This window comes from Saimiri boliviensis, chromosome 8 (assembly GCF_048565385.1).
Source record: "Saimiri boliviensis isolate mSaiBol1 chromosome 8, mSaiBol1.pri, whole genome shotgun sequence".
Classification (NCBI taxonomy): domain Eukaryota; kingdom Metazoa; phylum Chordata; class Mammalia; order Primates; family Cebidae; genus Saimiri; species Saimiri boliviensis.
Genome location: NC_133456.1, coordinates 18,170,693 through 18,193,057, shown reverse-complemented (window position 1 = coordinate 18,193,057; position 22,365 = coordinate 18,170,693). Strand labels below are relative to the sequence as shown.

Below are 22,365 nucleotides of genomic sequence, written 5' to 3'. Positions count from 1 at the left end.
TCTTATAAAACTACATATGCTCTTAGCATATAGTCCTGCAATTGCATTCCTGGGTGTCTGTCCCAGAAAAATGAATACCTGTATTCACAAAAATCTGTACATGGATGTTCATAGTAGTTTTATTTATAATAGCCATGAACTTGAAATAGTCCAGGTGTTATCCTTCAACACATTAATTGTTATACTGTGGTGTATTCATACCATGGAATACTGTACAGCAATAAAAAGGAATAAACTATTGATAACAACTTGGATGGATCTCAAGGGGCAAAATCACTCAATTCAGTTTATATGGTATATAGTTCCATTTATAAAATTCTCTTAATATAACAAAACTAAAAATAGACAATAGATTGGTAGCAGAATTAGAGAAGATGGTGGGTGGTGTTTCCTGTAAGATAGCATGAAGGAGCCTTATCAGTAGAAATGGAGCACACACCTTCCATAACCCTGCTGCCAAATGAAATGTCATGTACTCTGAAAGATGCTTTATACATCTATAATGTTACACTTGTCATATAAAACCAGAAGGAAAAAATGAAAATCTTTTCCTAAGCTTCCTGAAATTTCACACACCTGTAAGTAACAAATATTTCAGAAGTCACAATTAAAAAATTGATCTGGCGTAAACCCTCTACATAAAAAGACTTTATTTAGAATTAGTAAAGATTCTTCAGCATGAAATGTTTATGGGAGGTAGTCTATACGTACCATATAGGTGGGTTTTTCAGTCATTTAAAAGTGTTTTAGAGGCCTGAGAAATATAGAAATCATTTATGTGTTTTTGATTTTCCCGACAGCATTTTTAGCTGTGGTGCTTATTCTCACTGTGTTATAAGGCTCAGATCAAATGAAATAGATGTTAGTACTATTTTGAAATGTATAATTTATTCTACTGTAATAGTGGTAGGGTAAGATTTAAACTGGTGGCTCTCAGTGGTCACCATCCATCAGTTTCACCTGGGGCAGATTTTTAAAAATACCTATGTTGTCTGGGCCCCACTTACAGAGATTGTGATTCAGATTGACTTGGTTTAAGCTTGCATTCAGAAAGCTTCCATAGGATTCTAATATGCATCCAGCCTTGTTTACTGCTGATTTTAACCTATAGAATAAAATATTTTTACATATTAGTGGAAAAAGATATTTTCAACATTTTAAATTCTGATGTTCTTTAAAAATTGTTTTCAACTTCTTTAAAGAATAAATAGGACTATTTCTTTTTTGATGTTGATAATTGGAGTTTAATTTTTTTTCATCTCTGCCTCCCATTTTTAATCACACTCTCTGCTCATGTAGAGATAAGTGAAAACCACATTTTAGACCCCTTGGAAATTTTTTCTGATGTGTTTCCTCAGAACCAGTGTCTGAAACCTCAAGCTAGACCCCCCTTGGGGAGTCCTCTGCATTGACTGCTTGTCCTTACCTCTTCCTCTGAGGACCCCAGAGGAGACTGTCCTGCCTGCTTCCTTTCCACTGCCATCCCCTGGAGCTTCTGATTAGTGCCCCTGGTCCTCTACATGTCAGATTGCCTCACTGCCTTATTCCAACTAATTTTCTTGGGTACACAGCACCTTTGCAGTTTGCTAAGGGCTCTTAGTGCTTTTAACTAGAAAGGGATTTTTTGTTTGTTTGTTTTAAATGGTCCCTTAGTGCCTCCTGTTCCTTTCCTCTAAAATCTGTGTAGAATGACAAAGGTGTGCACAATTGATCATTGTAAGTTCTAGTACCTGAACAAAAGCCAAATTTAATATTTTTATAAATTTCAAAGCAGAACTCTGGCACTGAGTCTGAGTATTTTGTCTGGGTGTGCTAATGGGGCTGACTGGCATGAGTGTGTGTATTTTAGAAAGCAAGAGAAAGGAGGGATTTTTAGAGGCAGGTTTTCTTTCTTTTGTTTCTTCTACCGCAGTTCTCTGATGTGGAAAGTTGCAGATGAGAGGAGGATTTGAGTTTTGGGCAAGAGTAAGTCGAGAATTGCAGTGGGGAGCAGCTATAAGGAGAGAATTCTTGGGTCAGCAGACTGAGGTGGCAGTTTCAGGTAACCCCCACTCATAAGGAAAACAAGTGTTTTACTCTTTGTACAGCTTAAGTTGGACCATGTCATTCCTCTGCTGAAGATTTATTTAGAGACCTTCCTTTTCACTCTGAATCAAAACCAGCATCCTCACCTTGGTTGACACAGTCCAAAAGATTGGCATCCCATTTATTCCCAGACTTCCCTCTCACTACCTTCCCAGTTGCTCCCTTAGCTCTAGCAATGCCACCTCCTTGCAGTTAGGCACACTCCAGGCCCGGTCCTGCCCCAGGGCCATCTACCTCCTCTGCCTAGACCACTCTTGCCCCCATGTCACCCCTCAACAAGGCCTCAGCTTCCTCTCCAGAGGTGTAGGGCCCCAGCACTGCCTATTCTCCTTCCCCACTTCACTTGCATCTCTGGGCTCTGTTACCTCCATTTACGAAATGGGGTTCATAGTTCCTGCCTTTAGGATTGTTGAGGGGATTAGATGAATGAATACATGTAAAGTGCTTAGCATAACACCAGACACAAAATGAGCCTTCAGTCATTAGATGTTACTGTCTCAGTGCCACTGCTTTGGGAAACACCACAGGATGCTTTATGTTTCTATGGTGTTGCTGCTGTGGTCCCAGAGAGACCCTTAACCTTAGATCCTGGCCTCATTTTCCTTTCCTGCCTCCTTTTCAATGTGGGAGGAAGAGCAGCTGAAATGCCCTTGTTCCCTTTGTAAATTTGTCCTCAGGGGAATTTCTGAAATGTTGGCTGCCGTGGGAAAATGGGGAGGAAGGGCAGGCTTAGGACCTTTGCTCTTGCGTTTTTCTCATATGTTGTTTTTAGTTGTATTTAGCTTTCAGAGTGTTAGGTTATTTATATTTACGGAATAGGTTAACTTCTAAAGTAGGGATTTTTCTTTCTTTTTTAAAATGTTAGATAAAAAAAGAAATGAAAGTCTTGGTGTTTATTTGGTAGCAGCTTAGTTTCTTAGAATTTCAGAAGGGCTTTCAGACCACTCAAAACACTAGCTATTAGTACAGAAATACATATGGAAACTGAAACAACTTACATTCACCTTAGGTCATAACATAGGAAACCTTTAGGGAGTTTAAAATATTAAATTTTTTTTTTAAAGCTTTTTGAGGTAAGAAATGTATGCCTGTTGAAGAAGAAAAATAAGTTTGCAAAGCAAAAAATCAGCAGTTAGAGCAAACATAATAAATTTGGGATCCTGTTATTTGCGTTACATATTGTGGAACAGACTGAACTCTAAAAGTTATTTAGTGTTTTAAAATATACTAAAGAGTCAAGCCGGGCATGGTGGTGCACACCTTTAATCCCAACACTTTGGGAGGCCCAGGCGGGTGGATCACATGAAGTCAGGAGTTCAAGATCAGCCTGGCCAACCAGATGAAACCCCGTGTCTACTAAAAATACAAAAATTAGCTGGCAATGGTGGTACGTGCCTGTACTGCCAGGTACTTGGGAGGCGGAGGCAAGAGAATCGTTTGAACCTGGGAGGCGGAGGCTGCAGTGAGCTGAGATCCTGCCATTGCACTCCAGCCTGGGTGACAAAGCGAGAATCTGTCTCAAAAAAAAAAAAAAAAAAAAGAATCAGCTTGTTTGTTTACACGCAGGCTGCTATGCTTGATCACTTTCTTGTGCTCACTGAGAGGCGCCATGTGAGACTAGTTAGTGACTGGTCTCAGTTCCTGGGGAATCCCTGTCCTGGTACATCAAGAAGTTGTATGTGTGGTATTGATCTATTAGCCTTATAGAAGTGTAATAAATTATTTCCATTGTAGTATAAGCAGTGCCTAATTTGATATTTTTAAATTTTAATTTAGAATTATTTTAAACTCTGAAACCCAATTAAAAAAAATGTAGGTTTTCAGCATTTGTAATACTATGTCTGGTGAGTAGGAAAACAAGACCTTTTAGAGTGAGACCCTCTTTATAGAGATACATAAATCTTGGCACCTGGGATGCAGCCAGGCACAGAATAGGCATATTATTTTGCTGGATAAAAATAAAAGAGGGGCTGTGGATGGCTAAAAAAGGAAGATGATGAAGTTGGGGGAGCACATGCCCTGACTGCCCTTTCTCTTTGGAATTGGATGGGGCGATGCCAAGTCTGTCTCACTCCAGATGGCTAACTTGTTCCCCTTGCTCAATAGTAAGGCCCTTGAGAAAGGTCCTTGTGAGAGGGGACTGTGTGTTTGTTTATATTTTGTCAGTGTCCTATCACCTGGCAAACAATGTTTATTTAGATATATAAATGTTACAGAGATGAACCAAGGAAATGAAGGTTACATTAATTGTGGTCACCCTCTGTGGCTCTTCCTGATCTCTTTGCTCATGTTGTAATTCCTTTCCCTTGCCTTGTATATGTCATATTTAATGAGTCCTACACTCTTAGAGGACCCAATGAAAGCTGTGGTTTCTGTCTTCAGAAAGAAACAAACATATGTTTTGGGTTGGTTTCAGAGGTGTTTATTGACCACTATGAAGCCCTTTCTTGGGTCTGATCTTGCAAGTTTATGAGGTTGAATAAAAAGTGGACCTATAACTATTTTGATAAACACAAACAGTTTTGAAATAAACTTTGGAACATAAAATACAAGTGTAAAATAGTGTCCTTATTTTTGTACCTTTGGATACTTGATTCCTTCATTGTTGTTTTATATGCTAGATCTCCCATTTTCCCTCTTGTAAATTTCATAGGTATGACTTGAGTAGGAGATTGCAGTGGAAAATTGGAGTTAAGGTTATAGATGGGGCTGTTTCCAGAGGAGACACCAAGTCATTGGGTACCATAATTTTTTTATTTCCTAAAGTCAAATGGACTTGTAGATGTTTGGTATATTTTATATGATTTTCTTAAAAACCCATTTTGTAGTATTAACACAGTTTGTATGTATCAACTCTTCACTGACATTTGGAGGCCCTTGTTAGAGTTTAAAAGAGACTTAACATGGATTGGGAGCTCCAGTAGATGGAAGGAAGCCTCTTAGATGGTGTGACTGTGATTCGTCACCATGTTCCAGGTTGTGATTCTCAGTTTTGTATTCAGTAGTGATTAGTTTCCAGAGGACCGAAACTAGTTTAACGAAGCGTCTTGTGTATACACTAATGTATATAGTAGAATACCAATCAGTTGATTTATAGTGAGACATTAAATATTTGTCAACAGCAAGCTTGTATTCTTGTATCAGAGTAGCTGGGTATTTTTTCCCCCCAAGTTTAACCTATTTTCAGAGTTTTAATAAGATATTTTACCAAAAAAAGCCTGTTTTATTAGTGTACAACATAAGTTGATTAGGTTTGATAATTTTTAGGAACGTTAGTGATCCATTGAAACTCCTGAGGTCATACTTTAAGATTCTTATATGGATTTTTGCTTTAGTTCTAGAAAGGGCTCTTCATGACATTGAATTTTAGCTCATGTATTCCTGTTACTCCCAAAGCTTTACAAACATAATTTTTTCAAGTTTTTTTTTTAAGTTATTATAGCAGAATTTTCATTTGGCTGAAACCCATTATATTCCACCTGGAGGCAAAAGATTCCCTTGGTTTTAGATTAGTTCTAGTTTTGTACTCAGTTATCAGTTTGTGAGATGAGGTACCTTGCTCTCTATCCCATACAAGGCTGTATTATCAATATTAGTAAACAACTTGATAAGAATTTCTTGGATTTACCATCTAGCTTCAGTTTCTAAATGGATTTATTAATTAGTAGAGGCAAAAATAGAGAACTTGAGTGTCCCCTGCCTTCATAACCTTGGACTCTTCCAGCTGTTGTCAGGGGGAATAAATGGAGCAGCTTTTCATATGGTAAGGAGGCTTTCCAAAATTGTTCTTGTATTACTTTATGTAAAAAAAATGATCTTCAGAATCCTTAGCTATCAGTAAATGTTATCAATTGGAGGACTGTTCATCACTTGCCAGTTTTTGAGTTGTCCTAAACACATCAGAGCACCAGGAAGCAAGCAAATAAAGACTCCTGGTAGATGAAATGGACTGTCCTCTGTTTTGCTTGTAGCTGTCATTCAGGTTCTCACTCAGACCCTTACTTAGTTAATTTTACGTAAAATTCTAGCAAGTTTAATAAATTCGTATTTCCAACTGTCAGCTGATAGGTAACATAGGGACCTCCTAAAGTCAGGTGCCCTGATTGATAGCAGCAAGATGAGAAAGAATCATGAAATTATAATCGAAAACTTAAAACACACAGAGTGGACCTCTCCTTGCCACCTGGAGTCCAAGTGTTTAACAGTGCTTATGGGCACTTTTGGAGGTAAGGCGAGGCACCTGCTTGCCATGGAAGCAGCTCTAAAGGAGAATCTTTGATGGAAGATAAGATGGAGGTGTCTTTTAAAGCCAGGTGGTTGTTATTTTCTGTGGGAGTTAATGAACAGAGGTGAATTTTGGCAAGAACCTGGACACAAAGTGCAGTGATGCTGTCTCACGTATAGATTGTCCTTTCATTGCCAACCTTTTAGATTTCATTATGATGACATCTCAGCACCTAGCACAGTGCCTGGCACATAGTGCTGCCGCACATTTGTTGAATATACATATCGGTGTCTGCTTTGTGGCTTTTTGGCTTAGAGACTGATGCCCTCATGGGCACCTCTGTATCTTAGCATGGTTATTCAGCTGGTCATTCTGAGTGGTACAGAAAAAAGAACAGGGTCTGCTAATTTTAAATTCATCCATTATTAGATAACATAAGAGGAATTATTAGTAAATTGACTGGAAAAATTCAACATTTCAAGAAGAAATGATTGATTCCTATATATGTCATATGTCAAAATAAATTCCAGATGAATGATTTGTGTATGAATAATTAATAAAACAGCGAATATTTATATGATCTTGGCCTTTCTAAGCAAGAGTCATAAGGAAAAGAGTAATAGCTTTCATTACAGTTTATGGATGTACACATATTTGAAACAATTATAATGCAAACAAATTGGGGCAATATTTGTAATAGAGGAAATGGTTACTATTCTTAATGTAGAAAAGAGTTCTTAACAAATCAATGACAAACTCCACCATAGACAAATGAAAAGAGAACTTATTAAATAAGTTATATAACTAGCCAGTAGAAGAAGAAAAAGTTTAACCTTGCAAATAATTAGAGTATTCAGGATTTAGTAGAAAGGCTACAATGATAAAGACTGTATTGGCAAAGAGTAGATGGGTATATCAGTGAAATAGAATACAAGTCCATAAATAAACCTACACGTATGTGGCCAGTTGATTTTCAGCAAAGGTGCTAAAGCAATTCAGTGGAGAAAAGGCAGTTTTTTAGCAATTCTGTGGCAACAGTTGGATGTTCATATGCAATAAAATGAACCTTGATCAGTACCTTGTGTCATTTCTAAAAACTCAATCCGTGTCATAGACCTAAATATAAAATGTAAAAGTATAAAATTTCTAGAAGAAAATATAGGAGATCTTTGCAACCCTAGCTTAGGGAAAGATATTTTGATATACTACAAAGAGCATAATCCAAAAAAGAAAAATCTGGTAAACTGGATTTTTATCAAAATTACCTCCTGCTCCTTGAAAGATGCTGTTAAGCCACAGACTAGAAGATACTTGCAAATCATATATCTGATAAAGAGCTTGTTTACAGAATGTATATATATATTTTTTAAAAACTCTCAAAGTTCACTAACTAATTAAAAGGCAGCCCAATTTAAAAATGGGCAAAAAATTTTTATACTAATAATGGACCAAAAAAGACATAACATGGCAGATAAGCACACGTAGATGTTTCACACCATTAATTATTACGGAAATGCAAGTTAAAACCACACCTATTAGAATAGTTAAAATTTTAAAAACTGACAGTACCAAGAGCTGGCAAGGGTGCAAATTGAGCAGCTGAAATGCCCATACATTTCTGGTAGGAATGTAAAGTCATATAACTAGTTAGAAAAGTCACTTGGCAGTTTCCTAAAAAGATAAACATAACACTTACCCAGCAGTGACCCGGCATACTCACTCCTAGGCATTTGCCCAAGAGAAATGAGAATTTATGTTTACACAAAAGCCTGTACACATGTTTTTCATGACTTTATTCATATCTGTCCCAAATTGAAATACATTGTGGAACATCTACACAATGGAATACTGCTCAGTAGTGAAAAATGGTGACCTGTTGATGTGTACGACAACATGAGTGAATCTCAAAAGCATTATTAAAAAAACCAGATTGCAAAGACTGCATACCCTGTGACTCCATTTCTTGGCAAAACTTAGAAGGACATAGAATAGCTGTGATTGTCAGGGGCTGGGCTTGGGGAGAGGTTGACTATAAAGAGGCACAAAGGAAATTTTGGAGTAATACAGCTGCCCTACATTGTTTTTAAATATATTTTCTTGCACATTAGGTTCTGGGGTATATGTGCAAAACATGCAGGATTGTTAACATGGGTACATACATGGCAATGTGGTTTGCTGCCTCCATCCCCCGTCGCCTATATCTGGCATTTCTCCCCATGTATCCCTCCCCAACCTCCCTACCCCATACTGTCCCTCCCCTGTTCCCCCACAACAGATACCAGTGTGTGATGCTTTCCTCCCCATGTCCATGTGTTCTCATTGTTCAACACCTGCCTATGAGTGAGAACATGCAGTGTTTGATTTTCTGTTCCTGTGTTTCTATTTGCTGAGAATGATGGTTTCTAGCTTCATCCATGCCCCAAAAAAGGACACGAACTCATCATTTTTTATGGCTGCATAATATTCTATGGTGTATATATGCCACAATTTCCTTGTCCAGTCTATCATCGATGGGCATTTGGGTTGGTTCCAGGTCTTTGCTATTGTAAACAGTGCTGCAGTGAACGTACATGTGCATGTGTCTTTATAATAGAATGATTTATAATCCTTTGGGTATATACCCAGTAATGGGATTGCTAGGTCGAATGGAATTTCTATTTCTAGGTCCTTGAGGAATCACCACATTGTCTTCCACAACGGTTGAACTAATTTACACTCCCACCAACAGTGTCAAAGTGTTCCTGTTTCTCCACATCCTCTCCAGCATCTGTTGTCTCCAGATTTTTTAATGATTGCCATTCTAACTTGTGTGAGGTAGTATTTCAGTGTGGTTTTGATTTGCATTTCTCTAATGACCAATGATGATGAGCATTTTATCATGTATGTTGGCTTCATAAATGTCTTCTTTTGAAAAGTGTCTCTTCATGTCCTTCACCCACTTTTGGATGGGTTTGTTTGTTTTTTTCTTGTAAATCTGTTTTAGTTCTTTGTAGATTCTGGATGTTAGCCCTTTGTCAGATGGGTAGATTGCAAAAATTTTTCCCATTCTGTTGGTTGCTGGTTCACACTAATGATTGTTTTTGTTTGTTTGTTTGTTTGTTTTGCTGTACAGAAGCTCTGGAGTTTAATTAGGTCCCATTTGTCTATTTTGGCTTTTGTTGCCAATGCTTTTGGTGTTTTAGTCATGAAGTCCTTGCCTATGCCTATGTCCTGAATGTTTTTCCCTAGGTTTTCTTCTAGGGTTTTATGGTGTTAGGTCTTATGTTTAAGTCTTTAATCCATCTGGAGTTAATTTTGGTGTAAGATGTCAGGAAGGGGTCCAGTTTCTGCTTTCTGCGCACTGTTAGCCAGTTTTCCCAACACCATTTGTTAAACAGGGAATCCTTTCTTTATTGCTTGTTTTTGTCAGGTTTTTCAAAGATCAGATGGTTGTAGATGTGTGGTGTTGCCTACAGGGCCTCTGTTCTGTTTCACTGGTCTGTATCTCTGTTTTGGTACCACTACCATGCTGTGTTGATTACTGTACTTTTGTAGTGTAGTTTGAAGTGAGGTAGGGTGATGCCTCCAGCTTTGTTCTTTTTGCTTAGGATTATCTTGGCTATGCAGGCTCTCTTTTGGTTCCATATGAAGTTTAAGGTGGTTTTTTTCCCAGTTCTGTGAAGAGGGTCATAGGTAGCTTGATGGGGATAGTGTTGAATCTGTAAATTACTTTGGGTATTATGGCCATTTTCATGATATTGATTCTTGCTGACCATGAGCATGGAATGTTTTTCTGTCTGTTTGTGTCCTCTCTTATTTCATTGAGCAGTGGTTTATAGTTCTCCTTGAAGAGGTCCTTTACATCCTTTGTTAATTGTATTCCTAGGTATTTTATTTTCTTTGTAGCAATTGTGAAGCAGTTCGTTCTTGATTTGGCTCTCTTTAAGTCTGTTATTGGTGTATAGGATTGCTTGTGATTTCCGTACATTAATTTTGTATTCTGAGCCTTTGCCAAAGTTGCTTGTCAGTTTCAGGAGATTTTGGGCTGAGATGATGGGGTCTTCTAAATATACATCATGTCTTCTGCAAATAGAGACAATTGACTTCCTCTTTTCCTAATTGAATACCCTTATTTCTTTTTGTTGCCTGATTTCTCTGGCTAGAACTTCCAATACTATTGAGTAGGAGTGGGGAGAGAGGGCATAATTGTATAGTGCCAGATTTCAAAGGGAATGCTTCCACTTTTTGCTCTGCCCATTCAGTATGATACTGGCTGTGGGTTTGTCATAAATAGCTTTTATTATTTTGAGATATATTTCATCAATACTTAGTTTATTGAGAGTTTTTAGCATAAAGGACTGTTAAATTTTGTTGAAGACCTTCTCTGCATCTATTGAGATAATCATGTGGTTTTTGTCTTTGGTTCCGTTTATGTGATGGATTACATTTATAGACAGTATGTTGAACCAGCCTTGCATCCCAGGATGAAGACTACTTGATTGTAATGGATATGCTTTTTGATGTACTGTTGCAGTTTGTTTGCCAGTATTTTATTGAAGATTTTTGCATCTATGTTCATCATGGATATGGGTCTGAAGTTTTCTTTTTTTGTTGCATCTCTGCCAGGTTTTGGCATCAGGATATTGTTGGACTCATAAAATGATTTAGGAAGGATTCCCTCTTTTTGGATTGTTTGGAATAGTTTTGGAAGGAGTAGTACCAGCTCCTCTTTGTATGTCTGGTAGAATTCGGCCGTGAACCCATCTGGACCTGGGCTCTTTTTAGTTGGTAGGATTAATTGCTGCCTCAACTTTAGCCCTTGTTATTGGTCTATTCAGAGTTTTGACTTCTTCCTGGTTTAGGCTTAGGAGGGTGCAAGTATCTAGGACGTTATCCATTTCTTCCAGGTTTACTGGTTTATGTGCATAGAATTGTTTGTAGTAATGTCTGATGGTAGTTTGTCTTTCTGTGGAATTGGTGATGATATCCCCTTTGTTGTTTTTTATTGCATCTATTTGATTCTTCTCTCTTTTCTTTTTTATTAATCTGGCTAGTGGTCTGTCTATTTTGTTGATCTTTTCAAAAAACCAGCTCCTGGATTTATTGATTTTTCTGAATTTTTTTTTTGGTGTGTGTGTCTTTATCTCCTTCAGTTCTGCTTTGATCTTAGTTATTTCTTGTCTCCTGCTAGCTTTTGTATTTTTTTAATCTTACTCCTTTTAATTTTGGTGATAAGGTGTTGATTTTAGATCTTTTCTTGCTTCTCATGTGGGCATTTATTGCTATAAATTTTCATCTAGACATTGCTTTAAATGTATCCCAGAGATTCTGATACGTTGTGTCTTTGTTCTCCTTGGTTTCAAAGAACATCTTTATTTCTGCCTTCATTTCATTGTTTATCCAGTCAACATTCAAGAGCTAGTTGTTCAGTTTCCCTGAAGTTGTGGGGGTCTGAGTTAGTTTCTGAATTCTGAGTTCTAATTTGATTGCACTGTGGTCTGAGAAACTCTTTGTTATGATTTCTGTTCTTTTGCATTTGCTAAGGAGTGGTTTACTTCCAACTATGTGGTTAATTTTAGAGTAGGTGTGATGTAGTGCTGAGAAGAATGTATATTCTCTGGATTTCGGGTGGAGAGTTCTGTATATGTTCATTACATTTGCTTGGTCCAGATCTGAGTTCAAGTCCTGGGTATCCTTGTTAATTTTCTGTCTTGTTGATCTGTCTAATATTGACAGTGGAGTGTTAAAGTCTCCCACTATTATTGTGTGGGAATCTAAGTCTCTTTGTAGGTCCTTAAGAACTTGCTTTATATATCTGGGTGCATATATATATATATATATATATATATATATATATATTATATATTTAGGGTGCTTATATATTTAGGATTGTTAGCTCTTCCTATTGCATTGATCCTTTTACCGTTATGTAATGCCCTTTTTTGTCACTTTGATCTTTGTTGGTTTAAAGTCTATTTTTTTAGAGATTGGGATTACAACTCCTGTTTTTTTTTTTTTTTTTTTTTTTTTGCTCTCCATTTGCTTGGTAAATCTTCCTCCATCCCTTTATTTTGAGCCTATGTGTGTTGCATGTGAGATGGGATTTCTGGATACAGCACATAGATGCTTTTTGACTTTTTATCCAATTTTCCAGTCTGTGTCTTTTGATTGGGGCATTTAGCCCATTTACATTGAAGGTTAATACTGTTATGTGTGAATTTGGTCATGCCATTTTGATACTAGCTGGTTGTTTTGCCCATTAATTGATGCAGTTTCTTAATTGTATCAATGCTCTTTAACGTTTGGTATGTTTTTGGAGTGGCTGCTACTGGTTGTTCCTTTCTATGTTTAGTGCTCCTTTCAGGAGGTCTTGTAAGTCAGGCCTGGTGGTGACGAAATCTCTCAGCAATTGCTTGCTCAAAGGATTTTATTTCTCCTTTGCTTATGAAGCCTAGTTTGGCTGGATATAAAATTCTAGGTTGAAAGTTCATTTCTTTAAGGATGTTGAATATTGGCCCCCACTCTCTTCTGGCTTATAAGGTTTCTGCCAAGAGATCTGCTGTGAGTCTGGTGGGCTTCCCTTTGTGAGTAATCCAACCTTTCTCTGGCTGCCCTTAGCATTTTTTCCTTCATTTCAACCTTGGTGAATCTGACAATTATGTGCCTTGGGGTTGCTCTTCTTGAGGAATATCTTTGTGGCGTTCTCTGTATTTCCTGTACTTGAATATTGACCTGCCTTGCTAGGTTGGGGAAATTCTCTTGGATAATATCCTGAAGAGTGTTTTCCAGCTTGGATTCATTCTCTCCATCACATTCAAGTACACCTATCAAATGCAGATTAGGTTTTTTCACATAATCCCATATTTCTTGGAGGCTTTGTTAATTTCTTTTCACTTTGTTTTCTCTTCTTGCCTTCTCGTTTTATTTCATTGAGTTGATCTTCAATCTCTGATACCCTTTCTTCTGCTTGGTTGATTTGGCTGTTGAAACTTGTGTACGCTCGTGAAGTTCTCATGTTGTGTTTTCAGCTCAATTAAGTCATTTATATTCTTTTCTAAGCTGTTTATTCCTACTAGCATTTCATCAAAGCTTTTTTCAAGGATCGTAGGTTCTTTGCACTGGGTTAGAAGATGTTCTTTTAGCTTAGAGAAGTTTACTCATCTTCAGAAGCCTGTTTCTGTCAGTTCATCAGACTCATTCTCCATCCAGCTTTGTTCCTTTGCTGGTGATGAATTATCATCCCTTGGAGGAGGAGAGGCATTCTGGTTTTAGGTGTTTTCATCCTTTTTGTGCCAGTTTCTTCCCATCTTTTTGGCTTTTTCTACCTGTGGTCTTTGTAGTTGGTGACTTTTGGATGGGGTCTCTGAGTGGACGTCCTTTTTGTTAATGATGAAGTTATTTGTTTCTGTTTTTTAGTTTTCCTTCTAACAGTCAGGCCCTCCTGCTGTGGGACTTCTGGAGGTCCACTCCAGACCCTGCTTGCCTCAGGATCACCTGCAGTGGCTGCAGAACAGTAAGGGTTGCTGCCAGTTTCTTCTTCTGTTATCTTTGTCCCAGAAGGAAACCTGCCAGATGTCAGCCTGAGCTCTCCTTTATGAGGTATCTCTTTGGATATATGGAGGTCAGGGAGCTGCTTGAGGAGACAGTCTGTCCCTTATAGGAGCTCAAGTGCTGAGCTGTGAGCTCCGTTCTGTTCAGAGCTGCTGGGCAAGTATGTTTAAGTCTGCTGTAGCAGAACTCATAACTGCCTTTTTTTCCAGGTGCTTTGTCCTGGGAAGGTGGGGCTTTATTTACAAGTTCCTGATGTGCTTCTGCATTTTTTCAGAGCTGCCCTGCCTGGCAAAGGAGGTAGCCTAGTCATAGTCTGCCAGCAGAGGCATTGCTGAGCTGCCGTGGGCTCTGCCCAGCTGCTCTGTGAACTTCCCTGTGGTTTTGTTCATAGAGATATAGTACTGCCCCAGTAACTGTGGTCTGCCTCAGTAATGGTGGACTGCCTCTGTAATGGCAGACTAACTCAGTAATGGAGGACTGCCTCAGTAATGGCGGACTGCCTCAGTAATGGCAGATTTCCTCAGTAATGGTGGACTGCCTTGGTTGTGGTGGCCTGCGTCGGTCGTGGCGGACTGCCTCGGTAATGGCGGACACCCTTCCCCCAGCAGAGATGGACTGTCTGGGGTCCAGCGGTGCTTGCCGTGAAACTCTCAATCCAGAGAGTTTCAGATTGCTGATCTTTGTGGGGGTGGGACCTGCTGATCAGATCACCTGGCTCCCTGTTTCAGTCCCCTTTTTTCAGTTGAATGGGTGGCTCTGTCTCCCAGGCGTTCCAGGCGCTGGTTGAAACGGCTGCCCAGCTTTGTGTGAGTTTTTGTGTGGAGACCCACTGTGCCAGCTGAAACAGCTATGCTGGAAACTTGTGGTGCTTTTCAGCCCGGGAATCTCCTGGTCTGTGGGCAGCAGTAACTCGTTTGGAAATGCGGTCTTCACTCACCCTATGCATTGTTCCCACTGGGAACTGCACTCCAGAGCTGTTCCTGTTTGGCCATCTTGGACCACCTGCTCTACATCTTGATTGTGGTAGTGGTTACATGACTGCATTTGTCAGAACTTGGAGAAGTGCACCCCCTAAAAATGGTGAATTTTGTTGTATATAAATTATACCTTAAAGAAATTAGGGGAAAAATAATCAGGTCAGTATACATTAAAACAGATCTTTATAATTTTATCTAATAGGCTAATATTAAGGATTATCTATGGTGGTGGTGCATATAGGGCTTCCCACAGGCTGCTAATAGATCTTACTTGCATTAAATAGGCACTACGTTCATAATCTGAAAAAAGTATTAAATGTTAATATGAAAAACAGGAAATATATGGTTATATTTGGGAGAACTTTTCTAAAATTTTAATACGAAGGAGCAGTCTGAAAGTTATAATCCTACATGGAATCAACCAGGTTGTGTGTTTATTGTAATTCCTAGAAAGATAATACTGATTTTTTTTTAATATGGGAAAATAAGTTGCATACATTTTAAAACCACAGGTCTAATTTAGGTGTTGTGCATGGAGAACTAGCCAAAACAAACATTTCAAGAGCTAATATTTTGAATTTGGAAATTTGCTATATTAAATTTGCTATTTAAAGTTTATTTTTATTTATCCTTAAGTGAGAAAGTTTCCTGGCAAGGTTAAACATTTTAGGGAAACCAGCATAATGTGTATTTTGTAAAAGGACATACCTTGCTTGACTTTTATCCCAGTGCCCAGAACACTTTGTTTCATTAAACTTTTTTTGCTTTTTGAAAGAGAACCCATTTTATTAGCCTGCCATTTGTGTTGATTTTTATCAACTGGTATTTTAGTAGCTTGTATATTCTTATGTTAGCACACCTCAGCCTCATGCAAAAGACTGTGTTTTTTATGGACACAGGGAGGGGAACATCACACACAAGGGTATGTTGCGGGGCTGGGGGCCAGGGGAGGGATAGTGGGAGGCAGGGAGGTTGGGGAGGGATAACACTGGGAGAAATGGCTAATGTAGGTGACAGGGATTGAGACAGCAAACCACCATGGCATGTGTGTACCTATGCAGCAATCCTGCAAGATCTGCACATGTACCCCAGGACTTAAAGTACAGTAAAAAAAAAAATAAAAGTGTGTTTTTAACATCCATTTAACACCAAAATACCCCATTAGCTATCAAACTCAAACATTTAGTTGGTACACATTCCAAATTTATAAAATGCTAACCCATGTATTTCTCTAATCTAGTTGCATTTGACTGACTAGACAAATAGAATTGGACATTTTTAGGTGTGGTACTAAATTTAAATGTTCCTACTTTGTAGTTCGAAGTTAGGCATGTAAGCCTAAAATTGCACTGCATTTGTCATAATCTTGTGGGAAATTTGAAATGTGAAATCCCTGCTTGAAACTAAATTTAAAAAGTCACTCTGTTTGCCTGGTGAAGCAGTTCCCCAGTGAAGCAGTACTCCAATGGGTGCTACCTTAGATGAGTATCCATATTGAAACTCAGCTAAGCAACCATCAGAGGATTTGAACCAGGTCTTGCTGAAGCTTTAGTCCAGGCGTGCTATTTTCATTAGGTCATGCTGAAAGAAATCGTCCAAGTATGATGTTTTCACCATCTTTATCTTTCCCTTTTCATTTGTAAAGTACTCTTTCTGACTGGTACCAATATCAGGTTTGTAAAGTGATTTATGAAGGAATGCTGAGTTGGAAGGATGTCTGCTGCTTGTCTGGTTTAGATTGTTTGAATCTGTGCAGTCTCACAATGCGTGATTGATAACACTTCGACTTCTTGAACGTTTTCTGTTTCACTTGGAAAAACAAGTTTGCACAGGGCCTTAAACAGCTGACTAAAGTAAACTGCAGCTTATTGTCTATGACTTATCCCACCACAGTCTGCTCTGAGCATTTCTTAGTTTCTCTTTCCTCTTAGCTTTTTTTTGTTTTTTTTTGTTTTTGTTTTTGTTTTTTTTGGTAGGATTGGGAATAACCAGCATCATCCTCTCTATCCTAAAACTCTGCTTCAGCTGCCTTTTGAGTGGCCCCCCACAATATTTGCAGAACTCTTTCCAATTTCAGGTTTTCATTCAGCAAACTTCTGTTGAGCAGGCCCTAGCTAAGTGTAGACTAGGCCTGATCAATAGAAGGCCCTATTCTGCACTCAAGGAGCTCCGAGTAATGGAGGGAAATAGAATATCTGTAATCACAGCTCATTGTGATGATGCTGAAATTGTTAGGTAAGCCAGGTTTTCAAGTTTTGGAGGGCAGTGTGGGGAGACCTTGGGGAAGATGAGGATCATCGGTGGGGGCATTGGGGGATTTTAAGCATGTGATAGAATTGGCAGTGCCTCCTTGATTTGGAAGTCAGAGGACCCTCAGAGTGGGATTCTGGGATGTCTCCTAAGTTTGCATTGTACCGACCAGGGTAGATGGGGAACAGATAAATTTAGGGGGAAAAAATGATAAGCTTAGATTTAGCGGCATTGATTTTTGAAGTCCCCAAGAGACATTTAGATGAATTAAGGTCTGGGAAAGGAGCGTTTTAAATTAGGTATCAGATGATGACATTCATTCTTTTTAAAGGAAAAAACATTTCCCTATTAAATAATAAAGACTTGCTTCTAACTAGAATATTGATAAAACTAGGAATACTAGACATACCAGAAAACACATCTTAAAAACTTGTCCAAATTCTGCATTCCTTTTCTGCATCTTTCTTACGCTCTTCAAATGACCTGACAGTTCTCTACTTTCAGAATGCTTTCTTAGTCATGTTTCTTAAAACTAACCCCTGATCTTGTTTGGAACAAGAAAGAATCTTTAGTAGCCAGAGCTCTACATGATTTTGAATGCAGACAAGTAGCTCTTCTGTGTAAATAGGATAAGCAGGAGCAATTAGGTTTCTGAGTGTCCTACAAAAAACAAAGGTCCTAGGTTTTATTATAGACCTCCTGGGACCTACACACTTCTGAAACAAGACTTGCTATTCTAAGAAAGCATTGCCTTCTACATCAGTATTAGGTCATATGTCAGCGGCTTGTGACCCTAGTTGGAACTGAAAAGTGATTGCATAAATCCTGGCAGCTGTAAGTGGTGGTGTAAAAGGTGCCCCTATTTTATCTGCTGGTTTTAGAATATTCTAGTTCTGTTGCTTCTTTCATGACTTACAGCTATACTTATAAAAGGAAACAAATAGAGGTTTCTACCCAAAACCCTTCTTCTGGTCTTCCCATTTTTATTATTTTTGAATCCTCCCCTTTTGCTGTATAGATAATTCACTTTAGAAATGACTTTTTAGGAGAGCTCTCAGTAGTCTTGAAGTCCCTCCCCACCCTGTTGGCATTTGCTTTTCCTCAAATGAATGATTCACATGTTCTTTTATTCTGTTTTGTTTTCATCTTTTATTAGCCTACCTAAAATGAACTTTTTAATATAAACTCTACACAACCCTAGAAATAGGATAATTCAATTATATTATTATATATAGACCTGCTGAGTGTTAGCCAGATAAGATAAAATTCAGTGCTCATTTCTGTGATGTTATTCTAGCCAGCTTGAAGGCAGCCAGTAAGGGGGACTAGTAACTCCCATCCCTTATATCATCAAAAACTTCATTATTTCTCCACGCCTTCCACGATTCCATGAGTTGGTTTTTTTTTCTTTTTCTTTTTTAAACCAAGCCAATTACATTTATTAAATACTTTCTTTTTTTATTTTTATTAACCAAGTGCCATATCTGGGTCTGAAACAAAACATACGCTTCAGATAGTGGTATCAATATGAAATAATATGAATTTGTTTCAGATAGTTGATATTTGTTAACTCATGGATCTTGAATATGAATAGACAATTCCATTAACATTTTTCAGAAATGAAAATAGCATAAGGTCCCCTCTATGTTTCTCTCCCTTACACCCCCATCCCCTATTTACGGTTTCAGTGGTCCCTTGCAGTCTTAGGATCTCAATCTGAGAATGTGATCTATACATTAGGGGTTTGTAGTTTTATTAAGGTGTTTTATCTTCTTATGGAATAAGATAATTTAAAATATTCCCTAAAATAAATGGTTTTCTTTTCCTTTTTCTTTCTTTTTTTGTTTTTTAACAGATGGGATCTGGCCATGTTGCCCAGGCTGGAGCAGTGTCTGTTCACACATATGTGTTTTAGCACACTGTGGCCTCAAATTCCTGGATTCAGGTGATCCTCCCACCTCAGTCTCCATGGTAGCTGGGACTGTAGGAATGCACCACTGTGTTCTGCTTAAAACGAATGTTATAGTAAGACAGATACCACTTCCCATCCCCATTTGTGGGGGAATATGGTGGTTAATTTTTGTTGATGCCATTCTTTGTCCTATAATACTGGATGTCTAGTTCTGGGGACCCAAGATCCTGAATCATGACCTTTCTTTTAAACCTAAATTACCAAGAATAAGAAGCTTTTCCTGTTTCTTCTCTCTCCCATCTCAAACTGTGTTGGCCTTGTGCTTCCTTGAACTTACCTATTGTCTGTTTCCCACATCTGTTTCACTGGAGCATCCCTACTGGCATGGGAGGCTTGTAAGGGCAAGGGAATCTCTCATTCATCTCTGTCTGCTATGCCTAGAACAGTGCCTGCCACAGAGGAAGCAGGGCAGTGCAGCAGCAGCCACCTTTGAATGTTTTCTTTGTGCTGAATTCTTAGCATAGATTCTGTTTTAATTCATTTAACGCCCATAGCAGCTTTACAAACAAGTGGATTACTATTAGTACTCACATTTTAAAGATGGGGAACACATTTTAAAATGATTTGGTTAAAGTCATAGCACTCTGTTTAGTGGCCTGTTTTTATCTCTTTCCTTTGGCCCTTGGAATGAAAAAGTAAAATAATTCAAAGACAAAAGTAAAGTAAGAAGAGAAATAAATACTGAAAATAAATCTATGGAATAAATGGCCCCTTGAATAATCACATTGTCTCAGTAGGGGAGAGTCATTTGCCCTCTCTGAAACTTAGTTACCCTGCTGTTCTTTTCTAGTTTAAATGCTTCAGATTAGTTCATTTAACTCAGCCAACTACTTGACATAGAATTGTATTTCTGAGTTTTTCAACATTTTGGCATTTCTATATTTAGAAATTATTTCAGCCCTAACTGGAAACTGTCGGACTGTGTATTTATGCTACTTTTCTTTTTTATTATTCTAATCATGTATCACATCATAACAAGCAGTATGTGTTAAGGTGACTGGACAAATCATCCTGAAGAGAAAATTTCCAAATAATTGGACTTCTTGTTGTTCGTGAGGCTAATCTTTAATAGAAAAAGAAAGTTTTCTGTAGTCAAATAAGAATGTTGGGTAATTTTTCATTGCTATTTATATTATTCATTATATTTTTAAAACATTATTTTGAATAATTGCTTTCTCAGGTGACCATTATTAGCATGGACAAGAGGTTAAAAAAACAAACAAGTTTATGTACAGTTACAGTATGAGATAATAGAGTAAATAATGTAGTTAAACTCATTTTATAAAAGTTGATGTTTTATAGGACTTATATAGAAATATACAAATTTGTTGTATTTCAGATATATATGTATTAGTGGTTAGGCGTGTTTATAAGTAGTCACATTAAATATTGTCAATATTTGAACAATAGTAGAAGAAGTTTTTAGCTACCTGGCTTTTTATTGCTTATGTATTTTCATTGTAAGCCATTTAAAATCACTCCTTTCTTTGCTATGGGGGGATAGCCAAGTATATATTATTTTTTAAAACTTGATAGGTTTTTCATTTTTTATAATGGACAGAGTTGGAAAGGTGGGATTTACTGTGAATTTCCAGAACATAACTTTTTGTAAATAAGGAAGGACACATGTAATAAAGGGAGAATAATTGTAATGGCTACTTGTTCACAGTGATGGGTTGGGAGTTGGGACAAGTGACCTAAAATAGCAGATTCAAGTGGTACAAAGAGGAAGATTTAAGTTATAAACATCAACTGTATAAATTTCCTTTAAAAAATCTTACTAAGGTACTACTAGGACTGGGGTTGTAAATTACTTTCACTAGCTATTTGAAGAATAGATATGACTATCGCCACTAATAAGATTGTTTGGTTTTTGAATGGGGATGGCCCTCTGGATTCCAAAGTCAAGGCAAAGAAATGACAGTGAGTGGAGTGGACTCCTGAGTCAGTTTGCTGTCCTGGGTGATAGGTCAGATAATGCATGTATTCAAAAAGCAATGTCAGACCTCTCAGGGATACTGCAGAGCCAAGGGTTTGGACTGAATGATCCTTAGATCTCTTTCATCTTCATTTATGTAAATGTTTAATTTCAGTCTATTTTTTTTCATGTTTCCTTAATTTCCATCAGAGTATCCTTAATAAAATTTATTGTACATATAAAAAAATCACATTGTGTGTAACTTTTGGGTTTCTGCCTTTGTTGCCAATCTTTGTGTAGTTTGAACCAAGAAAAATATATTTTATTAAGTTTTAATTCTCTTGGAAAATAACATGGAACCTACATTATTTTGGGTGTTTTAAGTTCAAATGGAAACAGCAGTTGAGTGTTAACAGATGTGATGACAAAGGCCATGTGACCTGCCCTTTCATTCTCTTTTAAGCCGTTTGTGGTTTAGAATGCTTCTTGAATTGGTTTCTTATTATGTGAATATTTATATTATCATGTTTGTTCTTTAGTTTCTGGAATGAATGAATGATTCGTGATGCCCTTCCTAAGTCCTTTTCATCTTAAAAATTTGTTTTTGTCTGAACAGAAGATCATTTTCCCATATGATTGATAGGTTTACTTTTCATTTAATGATGAAAGAGGTAAGGAGTTGTTACTGTCAGAATTGGTCTAATGCTAGAGTTGGGAGGTCCTTAGACATCAGCTAGGCTAGTCTTACCATTGGTACAGAAATGCCTTATGCAGAATTTTAGACAGATGTTTGCCCCGCCTTTGCTGGAATACTTTTAGTGATGGATAACTCACTACCTTTTCCAGTATTGTAATGGCTCCATGGAGTAGTCCCCATTATTAAGCGGAAGTGTGCCTCCTGGTTACTTATACCTTCAGTCCTAGTTTCATCCTCTGGAGTAATACGTAACCAGACTTTTTCCTGATTGACTATATTGATGGCCATGTTTCTTTCCTCCTTGAGCTTTAATTTTCTTGTCTATAAAATGACCATGAGTTATATCACCTGGTTACCTCACTAGCATTAAAGGGTAAAGAACAACTTGAGATAATTGTGACCTTAGGCAAAATTCTTTTCAGGTCTCGGAGTATTAATATCTTAGTTTTACTTCAAGCAATGTGTTGTCTGTTGGCTTGGGCACCTGGATAGGTACTGTCAGTTGATGTTATTGCTATTAACAAAGGCTTTATTGAACATGCACTGACCATTCACTGTGTACTAGCACTTGCTATAAAAACAGTGAGGAAGGTGTCTTTCCATCAGATTATCCTTAGTAAAATTTATTGTACATATAAATTTTATATGTACAATATAAATTGTACATATAAATTTCAGACACCTTCCCTGCCATACTGGGGCTTCTTTTCC

The 22,365-nt window shown here is 37.7% G+C and overlaps 1 protein-coding gene across 2 annotated transcripts in view; it reads left to right on the top strand.

Annotated features, from left to right (window-relative positions):
- The window catches only part of SNRK (SNF related kinase), a 71,168-nt gene that overhangs the window by 33,131 nt on the left and 15,672 nt on the right, over positions 1-22,365 (top strand). The window lies entirely within an intron of this gene.